Source organism: Dipodomys merriami, unplaced genomic scaffold (genome assembly GCF_024711535.1).
Source record: "Dipodomys merriami isolate MVZ:Mamm:240054 unplaced genomic scaffold, mDipMer1.0.p SCAF_3, whole genome shotgun sequence".
NCBI classification, from domain to species: domain Eukaryota; kingdom Metazoa; phylum Chordata; class Mammalia; order Rodentia; family Heteromyidae; genus Dipodomys; species Dipodomys merriami.
In genome coordinates, this window is record NW_027204492.1 from 70413791 (window position 1) to 70437297 (window position 23507).

Genomic DNA, 23507 nt, shown 5'->3' on the forward strand with positions numbered 1-23507 from the left:
ATTCATTTCAATAAATATTATTTTATATATAAGATGCACATAGGCATTGCATCTTTGTGCTCTCCCCTAAGAGTATCCTCCTTTTGTCTCACTGTGTGAATGCCTAGAGTCCTGTTTAATTTATCAGATCCCAGTGTATTTTAGATTTCGCTTCCATATATGAGCATGTACAGTTTGTTTCTGAGATTGAGTTATCTCACTTGACATGATTTGTTCTAGGTCCATCCATTTCCCTGAAAAATCACATTTTAGATGGATGGAGGGAAAAAGAGAGAGAGAGAGGAGAGAGAGAGAGAGAGAGAGAGAGAGAGAGAGAGAGAGAGAGAGAGAGAGAGAGAGAGAGAGAGAGAGAGAGAGATTTTTGTGAGCCAAGGAACTTGAACTCAGGGAGGCTGGGAAGGTGGCTCAGTGGTAGAGCACTTGCCTTGCATGCTCGAGGCCCTGGGTTTGATTCCTCAGCACCACATAAGAAAAAAGCTGGAAGTGGCGCTGTGGCTCAAGTGGTAGAGTGCTAGCCTTGAGCTGAAGAGCTGAGGGACAGCCCCAGGCCCAAAGTTCAGGCCCCACGACCGGACCCCGCCCCAAAAAAAGGAACTTGAACTCAGGGCCTGGGTACTGTCCTTGTGCTCTTTTGCTCAAGGTTAGCACTCTACCACTTTAAACCTCAGGGACACTTCAAGTTTTCTGGTGGTCAATTGGAGGTAAATCTCAGGGACTTTCCTGCATAAGCTGGCTTTGAACTTTGATCCTCAGATCTCAGCCTCCTGAGTAGCTAAGAGTATAGGCATAAGCCACCAGTGCTTGGCATATTATTCTTTCTAATGTCTGTGTAAAATTTCATTATGTATAGATTCCACAGTTTTTAATCCATGCATCTATTGTAGGACATCTGTGTTGTTTCCATAATTTAGGTATTATGAACAGTACAACAATGAACATGGATGTGCAAGTGTCTTTATGGTATCCTGGCTTGTGATATTCTAGGTAGACGCCCAGGAGCGGTATGGCTGGGTCATACAGACAATCTATGTTTAGTGTTTGCTTGCAGAACCTCCAGATGCTGTCCAGAGTGGTTGTATTACTTTACATTCCCAACAGTGTATTAGGTTTCCTTTTCCCCCCACATCCTCGTGAACATTTGTGGTTTGAATACCTTAATGTATTTTGGAGGGGGGGGGTCCAGTCATGGGCCTGAACTCTGGGCCTGGGTGCTGTCCCTCAGCTCTTCAGCTCAAGGCTAGTGCTCTACCACTTTAGCCACAGCACCACTTCTGGCTTTTTTCTTTTTCCTTATGTGATGCTAAGGAATCGAACCCAGGGCCTCATGCATGCAAGGCAAGCGCTCTACCACTGAGCCACCTTCCCAGCCCTTAATGTATTTTTATTCTTGAAAATCTACTATTGCTCACCATCCTGAATTTCTCTTCAATAAAAATATGTTCATAAATGGAAATTAAATTTTTATTGTGAGAATACTGTACAGAATTTTAAAAAGAAATTAAATTTTGATTTACTTGTGGCTATAAACCACCAAGTATAAAAAACTGAGTTGTGCTATAATTGCAATTATGAATATAAAATATAAAATAGTTTTCTTTGCCAGTCCTGAGGCTTGAACTCAGGGCCTGGGTACTGTCTCTAAGCTTTGTTTGCTCAAGGCTAGCACTCTAGTATTTGAGCTACAGAGCACCACTTTTGGTTTTTTCTGTGTATGTGGTACTGAGGAATCAAACCCAGGGCTTCATGCATGGTGGCAAGCATTCTATCACTAAGCCACATTCCTAGCCCATAAAATAGGTTTTTAAGGGATGAAAATATTTATATATTATGATTCTTATCATCAATAGGCTTTACAAAGGGTTTCATTTTAATATGTATATAATGCATCTTGATCAGTCACAGACTCCATCTTTCTCCTTCCTCCCTCTTCTTTTTATTAAACATAAATTTTTATTGGAAATGCAATTATTAGAGAGATGAAGGAAGATAAAGTTTACAGGCCCTGAGTTAAGAGAATGATCATTCACATCAATACTTGAGGTCTTCTTTCACTTTGTTTAGCCCAAGGTTTTTATTAAAAATTATTTTTATTGTTAATATAAAGGTGATGTATTGAGGGGTTACAGTTACATGTCAGGTAATGAATAATTTCTTTTTGAACAATGTCACCCCTTCCCTTGTTCTCTCCCAGTTTTTCACTCTGGTCTCCACCCACAAGTTGTATAGTTCATTGTAAACATAGTGTCTAGTGATTGGTCCAAGCGTTTTTAATACCTATCCTAAAACTACCAACATTTGACAGGTGAAATTTCCTTCTGAGAGGCTCACAACACTATGTAGGAAACGAACCCACAGAAGCTCCCGGGCAATTTTTTTCCTTTTCTCTTTTTCTTCTCTTTTTCTTTCTCTCTCACTTCCTCTCTTTCTTCCTTTCTTTTTTAGTTGCCGGTACTAAAGTTTAAACTGATGACCTGGACACTGTCCTTGAGCTTCTTTTGCTCAAGGCTTGTGCTCTGTCACTTGAGCCACATTTCCACTTCCACCCTTTTGTTGGTTAATTGGATATATAAGCCTGTTATAGACTTTTTTTTCTGGGCGGGTTTGAACTGCAATCCTTAGATATCAGTCTTCTGAGTAGCTAAGATTATAGGCGCAAGCTCGTGGTGTCTGAACCTGGAAAATCATTTTTAAGAACAGTTCCAAAGGAATGTTAGGATTTGCGAACTGATTCCCTCCAAGTTATAATGATCGGATAGTCTTAGGAAAGTGAAGCTTGCTAAGGAATGATGCATCCCTCCCTCCCCGAAAAAAGTCCTAGGCAAATACTACTGCAACAATTAGGTAAAAGGCCACTGTCCCTTTAAATGAGTGTGAGCACCAAGAAGTGCCTCAAAAGTTTCTTTTAGGTGCAAATAAGGTCCTCCACAGAAATTTATGAACAGCCAGTAAAAGTGTTGGCAAGGTGACTCAGTTGTAGAGTGCTTGCCTTGCATACATGAGGCCCTAGGTAGATTCCTCAGCACCACATAAAGCAGAAAAGCTGGAAATAGCACTGTGGCTCAAGTGGTAGAGTGCTAGTCTTGAGCTGAAGAGCTTGAGCTGAAGAACTGAATGACAGCGCCCAGGCCCAGAGTTCAGGCCACAGGATTGACACAAAAAGAAAAAAAAAAGCCCTACCCTTTCTAGGTGACTATTATTATAATAGTAAATCTCCTGCCATGGGACTGGCTCTACTCCCTTCCATTCCCATTTTGATCAGCAATGCTTGAAGCGTGATTTGAACTGAGCAAACTCAAAACTGCCTACCACTACTTAAGATGGAAAAAATTACATTAAGTGAAGTAAGCCAGGCCCAAAGAAACATAGGTCCCATGGTTTCTCTTATTTGCAATAACTAGTAAACGTCTGGGACAAGTAGAAAAGGTCAAAAGCTGTATACATATGACCAGATAAGATGAAGTTAAGCAAAATGAACCTCAAGATAGGGACACAAGTGTTTTTTTTTCTTGCTTGCTATTGTTTCTAACATATTTATAAGATGATTTTTTGTTGCTTTGTATGCCCCTCCCCCACTCTCACTGTATTTGATTTTGGTATAATTTGTGGAGGGGAAGGGAAAAAACAAAATGTTTAAACAGGGATACAGGTGGACCCATTACAACAATGAGATGTACAAGACACTATGTCGAAAAACTAACTTTACAATTTAGGAGGGGGTAGGGGGAGTGTAGTTGTGGAGATGGGAGGGAAGGGATGGTAGGGGAAAAACAAAGGAGGAGGCAACAATGGTTGATAAGAAATGTACAGTATTTTCACAATAAAATACTTATTTTAAAAAAATGACAAGTCTTTGGTTCATCGTTGCAGCAAGACCTACATGGGGTTTTTGTTTGTTTTTGTCTTATTAGGTCCTGCCATATAAACTAGAGTAGCCGTGAACATCCTTGTGCCTCTCAGCCTCCTCAGTGCTGGGATTATAGTGCTGGGATTATTATGTCTACCTAAACTGGACATTCAAAAAATTTTGACATTGAGCGGAACAAAAAGATTGCTTCATTTATTGCCTAGAGTTTAAGAAGCTGCATGAGTGGGACTCCAGTGGCTCATTCTTGTAATCCTAAGTACTTAAGAGGCTAAGATCTGAGGATAACAGTTTGAAGTCAGCTGGAACCAGAAAGTCTGTAAGACTCATCTCCATTTGACCACCAAAAAGCCACAAGTGGACCCATGGTCAAGTAGTAGAATGCCAGCTTTAAGCAAAAAAAAGCACAGGGACAGTGGTACAGGAACTGGGTTCAAGCCAGAGAGAGAGAGGAGACCAATATTGGAGGTAGAATTAGAAAAGGCTTTATACATACTTCTTCAGAGAGCCCTAGGAGGCTAGGGATGCAACTCAGCAGGATACTTTTGCCTGGGAAGTACAAAGCCATAGATTTGCCCCCTAGCACCACACACACACACACACACACACACACACACACACACACACACACACACACACACACACACACACACAGAGAGAGAGAGAGAGAGAGAGAGGAACATGCACAAGAATGACTCAATTTTAATTTACTATGTCAGTTTCAGCTGTGCCTCTGCATTTGAAACCACTGCTAATTTCTCTTATTTCTTGCAAAACTAGTTAATCATACACTCTTTTCCATATGGAACAAGGGTGTCACATAAAAGCAACTGGTCTGGCTAGAAAGAAAAGGTAAAATTTGAAATGTCACATTTTTTCTTCAGCAATCTATCAAGTGTGTTAGAAAAGCTATGTATTCTTCACATATGAAATATTTTCAGGTGTGTGTAGAGGGGGGAGGGGGTGCTGCTAACTGGGCTTAGGCTACGAGAAATCAATAATGAACAAGAACCTCAACATTGAAACCCAGGTGTCAATATTTTCCCCATTGCATTTACCATGCCTGCCAGCTTGACACATCAGTCTGGATTTTTCCTACTTTTGTGGCTGTACATACTTGAAACTTGAATATGGAAAATCTAGTCCATGGTCATTTTTTAGTAACCATAGCAAATGATTTTACATTATCCCAGGCTGAGTATTAGTGAAGGCTTTCCTGTTGGACTTTGCTAAGGAGCTGGCTGACAAGACTGGCACTCAGGCATGGCTTAAGTATAACTGCAGACTTCTGCTGTGTGGGATGGAAAAAGTGCAGAAAAGCCCTCAGCACCCCATGTTGCTAGTCCTACCCTTAGATCAAGCCTGGCTTCAGTCCTTTACTACAGTTGGCATCCTTCCCAGTTCCACTCTTGGCTCAGGTCCCTTCTTTGCTTTGACTGCACTTGGCCTAGTTTCTTTCCTCAGCCAAAGCCAAGATTTAAAAAGTTTTCAAAGTTAGAAATAGTGAATGTTTGGAGGAAGAAAAAAATCCTCTTCTATAATCCTCTGTAGATCAAACTGTCCACTGACACTTTTCCTTCAAGTTTCTTCTTACATTGTTTTTGGGTGAAAAAAGAGATCTGTTTATAGGTTTGGAAATTCATCTCTTAACTTGTCATGGTGGTACATGCATAGAATCCTAGTCATCAGGAAGCTGAGGCCTGAAGATTTGGAGTCCAAAGCCAGCACAATCTATATAGTAAGATTCTGCTTCAAAAGGAAAAAAAATCATGGCTTTGATCAAGAGATTAAGGCCAGAAAATAGCTTGGGCACAGGAATTTGACATTAGCCCAGAAACATACCCAAACTAATGCATCTGTTTTCATCTATGTGAATATATATCCACCAAAATACTGGGGAAGTGTTGTTTTCTGTCTTTGTTTTGGGGGGTACGAATGCATACAGTTGTGTGTGCCAATACTAAGGTTTGAAATTAGGGCCTCCAACTTGCTCAGTTTACTCATTCTCATTGAGCCGATGCTCTACCACCTGAATCACACCTCTAGCCTGGGTTCTTTTGTACTGATAATGAAGCTTAAATTCAGGAAATGTAAGCTGTTGCTGAGCTCTGTTGTTCAAGGTTAGTGCTCTACCACTTGAGACACAGCTCCACTTCCAGCTTTTCATATTTAGGGTTAAGAGTCTCTGGCCAGGTGCCAGTGGCTAATGCCCGTAATCCTAGCTACTCAAGAGGCTGAGATCTGAGGATTGTGGTTCAAAGCCAGCCCAGGCAGGTAAGTCGCTGAGACTCTAATTCTCCAGTAAACCACCAGAAAAATGGAAGTGACGCTGTGGTTCAACTGGTAGAGTGCTCTTCTTGAGCTGTAAGAGCTGAGAGACAGCACTCAGGCCCAGAGTTCAAGCCCCACAGCCGACAAAACAAAACAAAAAAACAGTCTCACTGACTTTCCTGCCTGGGCTAGCTTTGAATCACAATCTTCAAATCTCAGCCTCCTGAGTAGCTAGGATTACAGGCTACTTGTAATGAGCTACCTGTGCCTCATTGTGTGTGTGTGTGTGTGTGTGTGTGTGTGTGTGTGTGTGTGTGTGTGTGTGTGTGTGTGTGTGCCAGTCCTGGGGCTTGAACTCAGGGCCTGGGCACTATCCCTGAGTCTTTGTGTTCAAGGGTAGTACTCTACCACTTGAGCCACAGTGCGACTTCCAGCTTTTTCTGAGCTCATTGAAGTTATTGAAAGTCTCACAGACTTTCCTGCCTGGCTTGACTTCAAACCATAATCCTCAGATTTCAGCCTCCTGAGTAGCTAGGATAATAGGCATGAGCCATCCGTACCCAGCTTCCAGCCTAATTTTTTTGCTGGCTGTTTTAGAGATGGATTTTTGAGCACTTCTCTGGCAAGGCTGACTTGAAACCATGATCCTCAGAATCACAGCCACTTGGCTTTTGTTATCTGATGCTAGGGACAGAACCCAGGGTTTGCATATGCCACGTAGGCGCTCTAACCATTTAGCTAACTTCCTCTGCTCTCAGCCCTTTATCGAAAGTATTTGTTTGGCTTATTTTGGTTTGGTTTGGTTTTGAGTACTGGAGATTACACGCAGGGTATTGAGTTTACAAACCAAGTGTTCTACCAAGTAAGTCACGCCTACAGTCCCAATTCCTGTATGTATTCAAAGATTACCACTTTCAGCACATTTTCCTATCAGCAGGACCAATATCCAAAGTACCTAATGAGCAAGGTGCCAGTGGTTCATGCCTCTGAAGGCTGGGATCAAAAGGATCAAAGTTTGATGCTAGTCTGATCATGAAAGTCCATGAGACTCCCATCTCCAATGAACTAGCAAAAAACTAGATGGGGGGCATGGTTCAAATAGTAGCGTCCAGCTTTAAGCAAGCTAGCGAGCTTGTTACCTTATCTGATAGAGTCTTATAAGGCAGTATGATATATAGAAAAAAAAACAGAATCTTCTAAGCAGTGCCGGGGGCTCCTACTGAAGAGTAGAAACTAAATGATAATATTCTATTAATGATTCTTGAAATTCATTTTGCAAAAAGAACTTTTTGATGTGCTTGTTGGAGGGGAGACTTCCTTGGGCTCCTCTCTCCTAGATTCTGATGTTATGATATCCATGGGATAAGGCCAGAAAAGAACAGACACAGAAAATGGGATACTGGTTCTTGGTAGCCTTAAGTCACTGATTCTAGCTACTCAGGAGGCTGAGGCCAGAGGACCACAAATTTGAAGTCAACTTAGAGAGACCATATCTCAGAAAAGAAAGAAGGGAAGAGGGTAGAAGAAAAGAGAAAGGAAAGTGGGGAGGAGAGAGAAGAGGTAAGGCCTTGGGAAACCTGATATTTTTGGGGGGGTACCAGTCCTGGAACTTGAACTCAGTGTCTGGGTGCTAACCCTGAGCTTGTTTCTCTGAAGGCTAGCATTCTACCACTTGAGCCACAGATCTGCTTCTAGCTTTTTGGTGGTTACTTGGAGATTAGAGTCTCATGGACTTTCCTGCCTGGGCTGGTTTCCAACCTTGATCCTCAGATCTCAGTCTCCTGAGTAGCTAGGATTACAGGTGTGAGCCATCAGCATATGGCTGAAAATCTGAAATTTTAAAAAGACATTATTTAGGACTGGGAGATCATGAGGAAAGGGGTAATTATTTTTCCTAAAAGAAATGTGAGTTTTAGCCGGGCACCAGTGGCTCACACCCGTAATCCTAGCTACTCAGGAGGCTGAGATCTGAGGATCACGGTTCAAAGACAGCCCAGGCAGAAATGTGATTTTTACCTGACTTATGTAACTGTAACCCCTCTGTACATCACCTTTATAGTAACAATAAATAAATTTTAAAAGCTTGATTTAGGGCCAGGCACTGGTGGCTCACGCCTGTAATCCTACCTACTCAGGAGGCTGCGATCTGAGGATGGATCATGGTTCAAAGCTAGCTCAGGCAGGAAAGCCTGAGAGGCTCCTATCTCTAATTAGCCGCCAATAAGTTGGAAGCAGGTCTGTGGCTCAAAATGACAGTGCCTAGGCCCTGAGTTCAAGACCTAAGACCAACATACACACACATACACACACACACACACACACACACACACACACACACACACACACACACTTTGGATTAATTTTTTTTTCATTGAAGTGCTGAGCCTTGAACCCAGGATGTGTTAGACAAGTACTCTACCACTGACTCAACCTCCCAGGTTTAGCCTCCTCAATTTTTAACAAGAAACTGAGATGATAATGAAAGATGTCCATGAGCCAAACAAACATGCAGACTTATGTAGTCATACAAGTTTTATCTACTAAAAAGCAGCTGAGAGTATGATTTTCATATATATTTTTTGTGGTACTGGTGATGGATCCCATACCCTTGTGCTTGTGTTAGGCAAGTACTCTACCATTTGAGCTACACCATCAGCTCTTTTGGTTTATGTTTTTGAAATGAAGAATCATTAACTTTGCCCAGGCTGCCTCCATCTCCCGAAGAGCTGGGATTATAGGCATTTGCCACAACACCTGGCTACAAAAAAGGTTTTGATTAATAACATGAGGGAAAGTTTCCATTCCTTGAAAACAGCTAGGTTTTCTGTTTTCCATAATAGTTCATCTTACATCTGACTCTAGGCTAATAATTAAATAAATGTGATTAAATAGCTAGACTTTACATGATATTTTATATTAGGTCACTTCTATTATAAATAATCTGAAATACTTTCCAATGGGTCTGTAGCCCTAGGATAGGAAGATAAAAATTCTTAAAACATCTAAACCTAGAAAAATCTCTTTTAGTTTTTTTGTTGTTGTTGTTTTTTAGCCAGTCCTGGGGTTTGGACTGAGCACTGTCCCTGAGCTTCTTTTGCTCAAGGCTAGCACTCTCCCACTTGACCAACAGTGCCACTTCCAGATTTTTCTGTGTATGTGAGGCTGAGGAATCAAATCCAGGGCTTCATGCATGCGAGGCAAGCACTCTACCACTAAGCCACATTCTTAGCCCCTTTCCCAACTCTTTTAATTGATTAGTTTTAATTGATGTTGGTCTTGGGGTTTCACCTCAGGGCCTGGGCACTGTCCCTTGGCTTTTTTGCTTAAAACTAGCACTCTACCAGTTGAACCACAGCCCCATTTCCAGCTTTTTGCTGGTTACTTGGAGTTAAGAATCTCATAAATTTGTCTGCCTGCACTGGGCTGGTTTTGAACTATAATCTGCAGAGCTCAGCCTCCTGAGTAGCTAAGATTACAGGTGTAAGCCACTGGGCCCAGCTCCATCACTACCTTTGATGTAGGTATTGTTTGGTCATGCTCATTCTCATTTTCCAGATGAGGAAATCAAAGCTTAGATCAGTGAAGCAAGTGGTCCAAAGCCACACAGCTTGAAAACAATTGTAGTGGGAATCAAACTTTGTGCCTGGGACAGAGGACCTCATTTTTAAGTACTGTGCTAACCTCCTAGACTCTGCACTGAATTACTATTTTCTTTTGCCAGACAAGGTTTAGAAATTTGCTAGAAACTGATCAGGACATGAAAAAGAGCAACTCACCAAGGCAGGACAGTAGTGGAATAGGAAGTGGTATGGATATATTGGAGATTCATTGTTGTCAGTGTACCTCTTGACCCGTCAGTTATGATTTCGAGGATTTGTGCTGCAGATTTCAGTCCAGAACCGTACCCACAGGACAAGTAACTGGTGACAGCAAGGCTCTGTAATAGCAAACCCATTTTTTAGAAGACCATTTGTACAAATGATGGATATCCATAGAATGGAACATTACACACACACGGAAAATGATTTAATGTAAAAAATACATCCAACCATGCAAGTACACAAAGTCATCTGAAAAAAAAATGCTCGTACATTAATTAGATCTAGATTAGAATTATCTTGGTATATTTGTAAGATACAATACTTTAAAAAGCAAAATGAAGGTGGGCACTGGTGTCTCATAGAATCCTAGCTATTTAAGAAACTGAGATCTGAGGATCATGGTTCAAAGCCGGCTGAGGCAGAAAAGCCCCAGTCTTCGGGCTTGAACTCAGGGCTTGGGCACTGTCCCTGAGTTTCTTTTGCTCAAGGCTAACACTCTACCACTTGAGCCACAGAGTCACAAAACTTCCAGTTTTTATTTTCTGTTTATGTGGTACTAAAGAATAGAACCCAGGGCTTCAGGCATACTAGGCAAGCACTCTACCACTAGGCCACATCCCACACCCTCCTTTATCTCCAATTAACCACTTGAGGAAAACCAGAAGTGGGGCTGTGACTCAAATGGTAGAGTGCTAGCCTTGAGCACAAAGAGGCTCAAAGACAGTGCCCAGACATAGATTTCAAGCCCTACAACTGATTAAAAAAAAAAAAAAAGCTGAATTCTGGTGGCTCACGCATAACTACTCAAGAGCAAAAAAAAAAAAAAAAAAAAGCTGGAAAGTGCCAAAGGAAAAGGGGAATGATTCCCTGAGTGAGTTCAAACCTCAGTACTGACAAAGTAAATAAAACTAAAATGGAATTTTAAAATATATATGTGTAAACATATTTCTTTGGGAGTTACTGGAATGATTCTGATTTGAGGAGCAAAACTAGGATAGATTTTACTTTACTTCCTTCCAAGTTGTTTGAATTTTTTATGATTAGCATGTTTTGCCTGCATATTAAGAACAAAAATAAGATAGTGATGTAGCTTATTGGTAGAGAAATTTGTTCACTAAATTCTGAATTGTTAGCCTTTAATTTATAATTTATCAATTTTTTTATGACATGCAGTTTGATAAACATTTGAAGGAAATTAACAGAGAACTAAAATCAGGTGGCATTTAATCCAGCACTTCCATTTTCACCCCAGATACTACCAGTACATTACCAATTTCTGATTTTGAGATTCCAGTAAATCCAAAGATATTATATTATGTACTTATATATTGTTGTTGATACACAACTTTATTTTTTAAGTCAGAGTGTCACTAGATACTCCAGGTGACAATCCTCCTGCCTTAGCCTCTAAAGAGCTGGGATTATAGACATAAGCTGTGTTGCTTGGTTTGATGTGAGCTTTCAGAAAACTATTCTTCCCTCTATCCCCCATCCTCCCTCCCTTCCTCTTTTTCTTCCTCCCTTCATTCTTCCCTATCTTGCTTGCTTCCTTTCTCTCCCTTTCTAATCCCTTCTCTTTTTTCTTTCTTTCCTTTTCTTCCTTTCATTCTCTTTCTTTCAGTACTGATTTTATTTTATTTTATTTTTTTTAATTTTATTTTATTTTATTTGAGAACATACTGTACAGAGGGGCTACAATTACATGGGCAGGATAATGCATACATTTCTTACCAAGCATTGCAGCCTCCTCCTTTGTTTACCCTTCACCTCCCTTCCCAGCCTCCCCCCTCCCCCCTCAGTACTGATTTTAAACTCAGGGTTTCACACTTGTTAGGCAGTTGCTCTACCACTTGAGCCACACCCCCTAGCTCTCATAAAACTTCTTTCTTAAACTATATTAGAAAAGCAAAAAATAAGCCGGGCGCTGGTGGCTCACGCCTGTAATCCTAGCTACTCAGGAGGCTGAGATCTGAGGATCGCGGTTCAAAGCCAGCCCGGGCAGGAGAGACCGTGAGACTCTTATCTCCAATAAACCACCAGAAAACCGGAAGTGGCACTGTAGCTCAAGTGGTTGAGCGCTCGCCTTGAGCTGAAGAGCTGAGGGACAGCGCTCAGGCCCAGAGTTCAAGGCCCATGACCGACCAAAAAAAAAAAGAAAAGCAAAAAATAAATCAGGTGACATTGTCCATAAAAAGAAATGTACTCATTACCTGATTTATGAAATGGTAACCCCTCTATACAACACCTTAATAATAACAATAAAATTACATTTTAAAAATCAGTAGAAATTGAGAAAAATGGAAAATATTTTATTTTTAGCCTTTTTAAAGATCAATCTACAGTAAGCTGAAACGAAGTTAAAATAAATATGCTTTCACTCTTTACAAACTAATAACCATTTTAGAGGAGAACTGAAAATCTGCCACTCTCATGTCTAATGGATACTTTACTGCAACAACCTAAGACTGTTTTATGATACAACTTTACTGAGATATGCTTTGTATGGTGTATAATAAACCCCTTGAAAATGTACAACTGAATTGTTTCAGTATATCCACAAAACTAAGCAACTATTTCCACCATAATACATTTTACACCATTTTTTTTATCACTTCCAGTCCCTATTATAATAATTAAGTATCGTACTACATTTTCCCCAAACTCTTCTTTCTCAGTCAATTTCTCATAAGTACTAATCCTCTTTTGGTCTCTAGATACATGACAGTCTTGGCATTTCTTCTTTTAATAGGGCTTGAATTCAAGGCCTCATACATTCATTTAGCTTTTTTTTTTTTTTGCTTAAGATTAGTCTAACACTTGAGTGAGTCACATCTCCACTTCCAGGTTTTTAATGGTTAACTGGAGATAAAAGTCTCACAGACTTTCCTGACCAGGCTGGTTTTGAACCCTGATCTTCAGATCTCAGCCTCCTGGTAGCTAGAATTACAGGCATGAGCCACTGGCACTTGACTTTTTTATGGTGCTAAGGACTGAAACATGGGTCTTGCACTCTCCAAGTATTTTAAATGTACATGTTTGTAGTTGAGACACTAGTGAATCATGTCATTCCTAGAGCCAACAGGTCTAGGAAAATCAGAGGTTTCTGCACCCTTTGTTAGGCTCACTCACCCTATTTGCCCTTTCAGTTTTATTATAAAGCAAATTTACTTTAAAACAAACTCTATATAGTGTTTTTAAGTCCAAATCTATTTAAGCTGAGTGTGGTGGTGCATCCCTGTAATACCAGTAACTTGGTAGGACATGGGTTTCTTGAATTGAGACTTGACTGGTCAAAGTTAGCAAAATCCTATCTCAAAAACAAAAATTAGGGGCTGGGAAGGTGGCTCAGTGGTAGAGTCCTTGCCTTGCATGCATGAGGCCCTGGGTTCGATTCCTCAGCACCACATAAGCAGAAAAAGCCAGAAGTGGTGCTGTGGCTTAAGGGGTAGAGAGCTAGCCTTGAGCTGAAGAGCTGAGGGACAGCACCCAGGCCCAGAGTTCAGACCTACCACATCTGTAATCCTAGCTATTCAGGAGGCTGAGATCTGAAGATCATGGTTCAAAGCCAGCCCAGGAAATTTGTGAGACTCTTTTTTTTTGTCAGTCATGGGGCTTGAACTCAGGGCCTAGATACTGCCCCTGAGCTCTTTTGCTCAAAGCTAGCACTCTACCACTTTTTGAGTCACAGCACTACCTCTAGTTTTCTGGTGGTTAATTGGGAATAAGGTGCTCACCGACGTTCCTGCCAGGTCTGGCTTCGAACCATGATCTTCAGATCTCAGCGGCCCAGAGTAGTTAGAATTACAGGCATGAGCCACCTGAGCCCAGCCTGCTGTGTGACTTTTTAATCTCCAAATTAACCATCAAAAAGCCAAAATTAGAGCAGTGGCTCAAGTGGTAGAATGCTAGCCCTAAGGAACAAACAAACAAAACCCTCTGGGTCAGCGCATAGGTCCTGAGCTCAAACTCCAGAACCAGTAAAAATTACAATCTAGCCAGGAGGCTGAGATGTGAGAATTGCAGATTGAAGCCAGCCTGGGCAAGTAAGTTCATGAGACACGTATCTCTAATTAACCAAAAGAAAACTGGAAGTAGAACTGTGGCTCAAAGTTGTAGGGTGTTAGCCCTGAGCAGAAAAGCACAGGGACAGTGCCCAGGCCCTGAGTTCAAGCTCCATAACTAACAAAAAATAAGTTACAACCTAAAGGGCTGGGGACATAGCTCAAATAGTAGAGCACTCACCTACTATGTATGAGTAAGGAAGGCTTTGGAGAAGGAGAAGGAAAAGGAGAAGGAGAAGGAGAAGGAAAAGGAAAAGGAGAAGGTGGAGAAGGAGAAGGAGAAGGAGAAGAAGGAGAAGTCTCAACGACAATGCGGTCAGGGTGGGGAGCAGGGGTGTGTAGTACATTGCTCTTTGCTCTGTATGTAATTTTAATGACAATCCAATTGCATAGGTTTTGTTTGGTTTTCCATATGTGCACAAATATTGACCACACAAGTTCTATATTTTTTGTTCTTTCTGTTGACCGAGTGAAGGAATTCTTCCTCAGTGGCTCTTTCATGATTACAAAGGAGAAGAATATGGGTGCTAAGCAGGTGGTAAACTAGAATAAGAGGCAGAAGAAACAACCAAAGAAGGGGAAGAAAAAACTCCTGGCTGGATATCTTCTGGTCTGCTCCTCAGCTCCCTTCCTTTTTTAATTTGGCAGTACTGGGTTAATACTTAGGGCCTTGCACTTCATACACCAGTGCTATAGTACTTAAGCCATGCTCCCAGATCTTTTTGTTTTTTTAAATAGGGTTTCATTGTTTGTCCAGGGTGGTCTGGACTTTGATCCTACTATTTATGCATTATTGTAGCTGGGATGACATGTGCTTACCACTACACAGAGGTTTTTATTGGTTTAGATAGGATATGGTGAACACTTTTTTCCTCAAGCTGGCCTGATCTCATACTTTCAAGTAGCTAGGATTATAAGCGTGAGCTACTGTCTCTGGCCTAGGGATGAAGTGTGTATGTGTGTTTGTATGTGTGTGTGTGTGTGTGTGTGTGTGTGTGTGTGTGTGTGTATGAGTTCGTGTGCTCTAGTACTGGGGCTTGAACTCTGGGCCTTGGTGCTTTTCTTTGTGGTGCTTCACCACTTGTGCCACAACTTTACCTATGGCTTTTGCTAGTTAATTGGAGATAAGAGTCTCTCAAGTGTGTCTGCCCGGGCAGACTTTGAACCATGATCCTCAGATCTAAGCCTCCTGAGTAGCTAGGAATACAAATGTGAGCCACCAGCAATCAGTGTAATTTGTTGTTGTTGTACCACGGTTTGAGTTTAAGGCCTAGTGCTCACTATTTCTGCATCCCACTATTCCTATAAGTACTTTTTTTTGATTGGTATCAGTATGTAGGTCAGGCTGGCCTTCAACTTGTGATCCTTCTTCCTCAATATCCCAAATGCTGGGATTACAAATGTATACTACCACACCTGGCTTCAATTGTGAATATTAATGACTAACAATTCATTTTATTTTTTTGTTTTTTTGTTTGGTCCGGTTGTGGGGCTCTACCACTTGAGCCACAGCGCCACTTCCGGCCTTTTTTTTCTGTTTATGTGGTGCTGAGGAATCGAACCCAGGGCCTCATGCATGCAAGGCAAGCGCTCTACCACTGAGCCACCTTCCCAGCCCTAACAATTCATTTTAATATTCAAAATTGTTATTATATGCCAGGTGCCAGTAGCACATGCCTGTAATATTAGCTACTCAGGAGGCTGAGATCTGAGGATTGAAGCCAGTCTGGGCAGAAAAGTCCTTGTGAGTCTCTTTTTTTTTTTTTTGTCGGTCGTGGGGCTTGAACTCTGGGCCTGGGCGCTGTCCCTCAGCTCTTCAGCTCAAGGCGAGCGCTCTACCACTTGAGCTACAGCGCCACTTCCGGTTTTCTGGTGGTTTATTGGAGATAGGAGTCTCACGGTCTCTCCTGCCCGGGCTGGCTTTGAACCGCGATCCTCAGATCTCAGCCTCCTGAGTAGCTAGGATTACAGGCGTGAGCCACCAGCGCCCGGCTCTTGTGAGTCTCTTATCTCCAATTAACCACTAAAAAACTGGAAGTGGAGCTATGCCTCAAAACGGTAAAACACTAGCCTTGAGCAAAACAGCACAGGGATAGCACTTAGGCCCTGAGTTCAAGTTCCCATCACTAACAAAAAAAATTGTTTATATTACTTGAAAGATGATGGAAAAAGACATAGGCAGAGCAATGAGACAAAAATCACACAATTTAACTAATGATGAAATGGAACTTCAAGCCCAGATATTCTAATTTCGGAGTTTATGTGCTTATTCATTTTTCAGCTACTTCTCCTTTATTATTATTATTATTAATTATAAAGATGATGTACAGAGGGGCTACCATTTCATGTCAGTAATGAGTGCATTCTTTTGGGACAATGTCACCCCTTCCCTCACTATCTCCTAATTTTTCCCTCCAGTCCCCACCCACAAGTTGTATAGTTCATTTTCAGCATAGCATCTAGTGAGTACCACTGCTGCATTTGGCTACCCTTTGTCCCTCCATTTCTATGCCCCCTTCCTTTAATTATTGTAAATTCAAAAAGTCAAGTGAAGCTAGGGCTTGTGACTCAGTGGAAGAGTACTTTCCTAGCATGAATGAGAACTGACCTGAACCCTCACACCACAAAATGTAGGTAAAATAAGTGGGATAAATTCTTGCATTCTGTAGGGCAATAGGATATCTGTACTTCACAATCATTTTTTAAAAATCTTTATTAATATATATTTTTGTACAAGGTTGCATTGTGAAATAAGCATAGAATGCACCCTGATCACCTTCACCCCTTCCATCTCGCTCCCTCACCCTACTCCTGCTTTTTAAAACACTTACAACAGGGTTCGTTTTTCTGTGTTTGTAACAGGCATTTAAGGTACTTTGACTATAGTCACCTTCATTCACCCTCTGTGTTGCCCTTTCTCCCTGTTCCTACTGGTAACTGCTCCCAGCAGTCTGTTCTACTCTTATCATTTGTTTTTGCCAATATATACTAATTGAACAAAGGGGTTTCACCATAATAATTCACAAGAGCATATATTATAAAGTTGTTAGATTAACCTTATCTACTGTTCTCCTTTCCTAAACCCTACTCCTCTATTGTTCAATAGCTTTCAGCAAGTTTCCTTATGCTATCTTCAAACATAGACACCATATATTTCAATATTATTCATCGTCTAGTCTCTTTTTCCCCTCGAATCCACCCAGACAGTACAGTTACACATTTATAGTTACAATTATGTTTTCATATGTAACTATATAATATATGTTTATATACTCATATTCATGTTATATACATAATATAATTTATATATAAGGTGTATGTATATCTTTTAAATCTAGATTCTGCAAATAATTGAAAATATGCAAAATTTGGCTTTAGGGACTTGGCTTATGTAGCTCAACATAATGATTTGCAGTTTCACCCATTTTTCTGCAAATGACATTTTATTTTTCTTCATTGCTAAGCAAATATTCTATGGTGTATATGCATCATGCTTTATACATTCACTTGCTGTTGTATACCTTATCTATTGTGAACAACACTGCAATAAATATAGATATGCAGGTATCTTCCTTGTATATTGATTGACACTACTTTGCATATAGGCTCAAAATGATATGATAGAGCCATAAAGTAGATCAATTTTTAGTTTTTTGAGGAATCTCCATACTGATTTCCATAGTGATGTAATGGTTGCACTAGTTTACATTCCCACAGTGGATGAGTGACTTTTTCTGTGTGTGTGTGTGTGTGTGTGTGTGTGTGTGTGTGTGTGTGTGTGTGTGTGTGTGTGTGTGTGTGTTTAAGCTCCTGGAACTGAGGCTTGAACTTGAGATCTGGGCACTGTCCCTTAGCTTTTTTACTCAAGGCTAGTGCTCTATCACTTGAGCCACAGCCCAATTCTAGATTTTTGGTGGATAGTTGGAGATGAGTCTCTCAGATTTGTCTGCCTGGAATGGTTTTGAATCGTGATCCTAGAATTGCAACCTCGTGAGTAGCTAGGATGATAGATGTAAGCCACCAGTGCCCAGCTTGTGTTCTTCATGATGAGCATTCTGACTGGAATTTTTTAAGTTTCATTTCCTTTATGACTAAGTATGTTTAATGTTTCTTTATGTATTCAAAAATATTTTTGTGAACTTGGGTGTGCCAACATTTGGTGCATATGTTAATGATCATTGATTCCTCTTCTAATTTTGCATTACAATTTATTTTTTATAAAATACAAGTGTGGCTATTCCTGCTTGCTCTTGGGACACTTGTTTAGAGAAAATCATTTTCCATCTTTTCACCCTAAGCCTATATTTGTCTTTGTTAGTGCAAGGTTTTCTTACAGACAATACATGGCGGGTCTTATTTTTTTAATCCAATTTGCTGTCTCTTCTGATTAGAAGTTATAATCTTTAACATTCAGTGCCAATATTGAAAAGTATGTCATATTTCCTGTCATTTTGTTATTTTTATGGTTTACTCTTTTCCTATTTGTTCTTTGCTACTTTACTTGGGTAGTAGGGTTTATTCTTTCCTGGTTTCATTTGTCTTCCTATTCTATTTGTAATATTTCTTTTTTTTTTTTTTTTTGTCGGTCATGGGGCTTGAACTCTGGGCCTGGATGCTGTCCCTCAGCTCTTCAGCTCAAGGCGAGCACTCTACCACTTGAGCTACAGCGCCACTTCCTAATATTTCTTTTTAAAAAACTATTTCTTTAAGCATTTTCTATACTGCTGATTTGTAGTCATGAGTTAGTTATGGTTTTAATTTCTACCTCAATAATGAAAGATAATTTTGTTAAATACAATAATCTAAGTTGGCAATTATTATCTTTCAGGGCTTGAATTAGATACTTTTATTCACAGCTTGTATTTTGAGTTTGTATTCAGAAATATGCTGTAACTCTAATGGGCTTGGTGTTCTATGTTTGTTTGTTTGGTGCCGGTACTGGGGGCTCAAACTTAGGGCAACCATCTCTCATTTGATTTTTTTAATTTAAGACTGGCATTGTATCAATTAAATCATACCTCCAGGTTTTGCCTTTTGGTGATTAACTGGAGATAAAGAGTCTCATGGACTTTCCTTTCCCACACTGGCTTTGAATGGCAATTCTCAGAACTCAGCCTGTTATGTAGCCAGGATTATAGGCATGGGCCACTAGCACACAGCATTTTATACATGGCCTGTCACTTCTTGCAGCTTTCAATATTTTTCTTTATCTTGTATATTTAGTGTTTTAACTATAGTACATCTGAAGGTACTCAAGATGAACCCATTGGTTTTCTATTCTGCTAGTGTTCACACTGCCATTACAGTTCCCTACAGCTTAAACTTCTCTGTGGGGACCTGTAAGATCTTCTCCCTCTCTTCAACTAACTTTTGTGACTGTCACAGACCCAGATTCTATAGCAACATGTCCTAAATATCCTTGAGGTATAATTGTGCCTTGTTCTTCCCACCCCCAAAGTAACTGCACTTCCAACAATAAGCCCTCTCCAAGTATGACATCTTACTGTAGTCCTCTGAGGTATGGAAAACCACAGAATCAATTTCTTCACCAAGGTTACCTTCCCACACCAGAATAGTCACTGTCTCACAAGTCCTTTTCCTGGAGTTAAGGCTTGTGGGATGTCTGGGCTGATCCTGCTGCTAGAGTTCATAGTCTATTGCCAGGGCTCACTCATTTACCCTGTAATGGAGTCTTAGCTTCCTCTCCTCCTCCAAGAGAGTCAAGGATGAGCTGGACACTCACTGCTTTTCACCTGTAGGCTTGGTTTTTCTGTTGTTCCTTCTTTGCCACTGTCTCTATCATGGTTCCTGATTCTCCCTTTCTCTTTCTCTCTTCAGAATCAAGTCTCATTTGTTTTTACCATAATCTTCTTACTCACAGAGTCAAAATAATAGATGTTCCTAATCTGCCATCATCCCTGCCTCAGTAAAATGTGACATAATAACTTTTTCTGTTTTATGAAAACAATGTTAGTCAACTTTCTATTCCTGTACCAAAATACCTGAGGAAATAAAAAAAATTTTTTTTGTCGGTCATGGGGCTTGAACTCTGGGCTTGGGTGCTGTCCCTGTGCTCTTCAGCTCAAGGCGAGTGCTCTACTGCTTGAGCCACAGTGCCATTCCAGTTTTCTAGTGGTTTATTGGAGATAAGTGTCTCATGGACTTTCCTGCCTGGGCTGGCTTTGAACCGTGATCCTCAGATCTCAGCCTCCTGAGTAGCTAGGATTACAGGCCTGAGCCACCGGCGCCCGGCTGGAAATCAATTTTAATTTTTAATTTTATTTTTTTTTCAGGTAAGGGGTAGGTTTATTCATCGTTCTGGCTGGGACCAGGCCATCTTGGTCCTCCAGGCGGTGGGGAAAGGCCTGGGAGAGCTGGGAAAGAGAGAGAGCTGGGAAAGAGGGAGAAAAGAGCTAGAAAAGAGAGCTGGGAAAGGTGTGAAAGAGAGAGCTAGGAAAGAGAAGGGAGCTGGGAAAGAGAAGAGAAGGAAAGAGCTGAGAAAGAGCTAGAAAAGAGCAGAGAGAGGGTTTCTGGGCCTGGGCTAGGCCTTATCTAGGGTATGGGCGGAGAAAGGTGTGGCCACATCAAATTCAGATGTGACCTCAGGGGATGCAGATGTGACCTCTTCCAGGTGTCCCAGTTGCCTAGGTAACGCAGGTACTGGGTGGAGACTTTGCTGCGAGGAGGGTGGAGTCTGCTAGCCATCCAGGAGCAGACCTTACATTCCAGCCTTTTAATAATCATGAAATAGGGCGCGGATTCTCTCTGGCTACTTCCTGCTGACAAGGGGCGTTAACAATAGGGGTAAAAGGCTGGAATTTGGTCCCCTCCCACAGAAGGCAGCAAGAAGCAGCTGTCCCTTGGTGGCGTGAGTCCTTAGATGAAGTCTGGAGAAGTCTCATGAACATTGAGGGGCTGGAAAAAATACTAGAGAGCAAACAAATGGCAAGAGGAAGGACTTGGGGCTGAAAATGTTGGTAGAAATGTTCCTAGCTACTTCTGACATCTGGCGACTAGGTAGAGAAGTCAGGTGACAAAGGCAAGAATATAAATTCCTGTTCAGTTAATAGGTAGACAGGTATAGACATTGGATGGGCAGGCTTCTTACTTCTACTGACCTCCCGGCTCTGGTTAATTTTGAAAGGGCAGGCACTAAGTGGCTGATGTGACATCATCTCCTCTTACTCCTCTCCATGTTCCCTTGTTCCCCAGACTGGCTGAGTCTAGGTGCTCGTTGCTGGGATGGCTTGTCCCAGTTGGTATTCAAGGAGGATTGAACTCAAGGCCTGGGCATTGTCCCTGAGCACTTCTGCTCAAGGCTAGTGCTATACTACGTTGAGTTACAATAGCACTTCCAGTGTTTGGCTGGTTAGAGATAAGTCTTGAGCCATGCTTCCAGCCTGGCTCTTTGCAGGTTAGTTGGGAGATGGAGTCTTAGGGATTTTTCAGCCTGGGTTGGCTTTGAACTGAAATTTTTGCCATGGAAATCAATTTTAAAAGAGTAAAGATTTTTTAAAGAATCAAAATGGAATAGTCCTCTTTAATATTTTTAAATTTTGTATTAATAATGTATTAGCATACATTAATTGTACATATTTATAGAGTCTGTGTATTTCCGTACGTGTAGGCAGCATGCATTGAACAAATGTTACAAATGTAAAATGTGACAAATTTTCTCTAAATTGCAATGCAATTAACCTCTGAGAAACCACCCCTTCTTGGGCTTTGATGTGGCTAGCTACAGAAGAGAATATTAATTCACCAATCTGAAAAGGCTGTTTTAAAGCCATTTTCTACAACCTTCCATACTAAAGCTATTTTTATTTTATTTACTTCAATTAATAAATAATAATAACTTGAATGCACAAGGAGACGTGTTATTTATCCAATTATCCTACTTAAGCCAAATATTAGAGCTATGTAAAAATGTAAAAAAAAAAATTAAGTCAGACATCACTGGGTTAGAAAGGCTTATTTTGGCTCAGTGTTTTTAGAAGTTTAATTTCATGTTTGATTAGCCCACTTCTTTTGGATCTATGGCAAGACAACACATCAAAGTAGGAATATATGTCAGAGAGAGGGGGATTTGTGGCTTTAACATTCTACTCAAGAGCATGCTTCCAATGATCTAACTTCCTCCCATTAGGTTCAACCACCGAAAGGTTCTATCACCTTCCAATAGTGTTACAGCTGAGCACAAATTCTTGAATCATCAGCCTTTGAGTGGCAGTTAATACTTAAATATAGCAAACTAGAAGAAAGGAACTGAAAGGCTCCAACCAGAAAGAAATTATAAGAAAAGCCAGGCATGGTGGTACACACCAGTAATCCCAACACTTGGGAAGTTGAAGCAAGAGATCACACGTGGGAGGGAGGTCAGTCTGAGTTATATAGTGTGTTCCAGACAAGCCTGAGCTACAGGGCAGTATCGTGTCTTGAAAAAAAAAGTGCCCTGATGAGTGCATGCTGTATGTATATGTTGAAATTTTATCACACTTTTAATATATAAATAATTATTACATGTGAATCATTTTTTTTGTTGGTTATAGGGCTTGAATTCAGGGCCTGGACACTATCCCTGAGCTTTTCTGCTTAAGGCTAGCACTCTACCACTGAACCATAGCTCCACTTCTGATTTTTTAGTGGCTAACTGGAGATGAAAGTTTCATAAATTTTCCTTCTTGGACTGGCTTCGAGCCATGATCCTCAGTCTCAGCCTCCTAAGTAGCTAGGATTACAGGTGTGAGCCACCAACATCCAGCAATGAATCAAAAATTTAAAAGAACAGGCCCTGGGAAGGTAGCTCCATGGTAGAGTGCTTGCCTTGCATGTATGAGGCCCTCAGTTCGATTCCTCAGCACCACATAAGCAGAAAAAGCCAGAAGTGGGGCTGAGGCTCAAGTGGTAGAATGCTGGTCTACAGCTGAAGAGCTGGGGGACAGTGCCAAGGCCCCACAACCAACAAAAAAAAATTTTTAAGAACAAAAGTAAAAGTATTTCCTTGATACTTCTACTGCCACACTATTTTTTTGAGACAACTATCACCTTGGGTTTAAACACAGCATTGAACACCTTTCAGGTCTACATTCTGCCAGCCCATCATTTGTTAAGCAAGTGAAATCTGAGAATTCATGACTACCCTACATCACAGCTCACTTTCTGTTGCAGTGCTTCTTACCAGTAGGAAGCTACCTGATCTGCCTTTCTGAAGTATACTCAAGTCTGGACATACATGAGAATTAATATTCTCTGTAGCAACCCCTGACCAATGGTATATGGCAACTGTGGGGGGGGGGGGGGAGGGAAAGATTACCTTCAATCCCTAGTGGAAAATTCAGAGTCACATTCCATATAATAGGTTTGGCACTCCTCTCCATAATAGCTCAGCTGGAAAAAACTTCTAATGACTTTCCTCCTCTCCCTCTGTCCCTCTGTCCCTCTGTCCCTCTGCCCCTCTGTCCCTCTGTCCCTCTCTCTCTCTCTCTCTCTCTC